This window comes from Gigantopelta aegis, chromosome 4, assembly GCF_016097555.1.
Source record: "Gigantopelta aegis isolate Gae_Host chromosome 4, Gae_host_genome, whole genome shotgun sequence".
Lineage (NCBI taxonomy): Eukaryota > Metazoa > Mollusca > Gastropoda > Neomphalida > Peltospiridae > Gigantopelta > Gigantopelta aegis.
In genome coordinates, this window is record NC_054702.1 from 93,737,482 (window position 1) to 93,739,069 (window position 1,588).

A 1,588-nucleotide genomic window follows, 5' to 3' on the forward strand; every position below is an offset into this window, starting at 1 on the left:
GTTAATGGAAATCTTGTTGTAATATTATTTGTGATTTATTTATTCATTTGTTTACATTCAGACATGTATCTTTAGATATTTCAATGGCATTAGTCTTGTATTATGGTTTTATATGGCATATATGTATACATGAATAGAAATAAGATTAAATGACTTTTCAGTTCAAACAGTAGTTTTTATCCAAGTGTTAACCTGAAGAAGAAGAAGAAAAAGAAGTATAACTGCACTCTGATTCTTGTATGTTAATGGAAGTCGTGTTTTAATATTATTTGTGATTTACTTATTTGTTTGTTTACTTTTAGACATGTATCTTTAGATATTGCAATTGTATTAGTCTTGTATTATGGTTTTATATGGTGTGTATGTATACATGTATATAAATAGTAGTATATTATTGTTCAGTTCAAACAGTAATCTTTACTAGAGTGGAAATTAAAATGAAGAAGAGAAAGAAGGAAAAAACACATGTAATAATAAAAATCAATTTGTATGATTTTTCACTCGCATAATGTGGGTAGAAGGCCAATTGCCATCAGTTATGCCATTATATTTATTAACGCTTTTAGTTTTGCTTTTGTGATAACAAATGATGTTCTGATAAAATATTTATGTGTTTAATGCATTTGGCTCCAGTCCTATATTATATGTGGAATATTATTGCCGGTTCAAAGTGAACCATACCTCTGCATTGCCTCAAGGTAAGATAAGTGAATCTGTTTGAACGCCAGAACGTAGATGGCGGTTTATAGAGGTTAAACAAATTGTATGTAAAATTTGCTATAATGTTGTAGTGTAATCCAGCCATTTTACGTTTCATATTTTATTTATTTATTTATGTATTTATTTATGTATCTGTTTATCTCTCTGTCTGTCTGTCTGTCTGTATGTGTGTATGTATGTTTGTCTGTCTGTCTTAAAACCCATCTGCTCGCCTACATGCAACTCTGCCTGCTTGCATGCATGCATGTCTGTCTGTCTATATTTTTATGAACACAAGTTTTAGAGTCGATTTAGCACATGAATTTATATTTTGAAAGCATAACATTTACGATAAAATGCAATATAGTATTAATAAAGAAACTTCAAATATTATTCCCTGCTTTTACACCACACCATTGCTGTTTTCATCACGTGAAGACTATTTTCTTGCAATCATTAGGCGAATACTAAACAAATCAAGAAGAATCCACTTGAGTTAATTACAGAGTTGCCCCAAGCGTGTTAAAGTGATGACTTCCTACGACCCATCGACTTCACTCGGTAACACTCGGCAACATGCTGGCTCTAATGTTTCCCAATTATCACTTCTAAACGTCTTATGTAACGGTGGGTAACTCAGATATTACACATGGTGCAAACAAAATCATGGTGCTATTTCCAGTTTGAAGATGATTTGACTTTTAACTCTTATCTTTGCTTGTGATTTGTTTTATTTTTACTTTTCTCTATTGCTTTGAGGGGGCAAGACGTAGCCCAGTGGTACAGCGCTCGCTTGATGCGCGGTCGGTCTAGGATCTATCCCCGTCGGTGGGCCCATTGGACTATTTCTCATTCCAGCCAGTGCACCATGACTGGTATATCAAAGGCC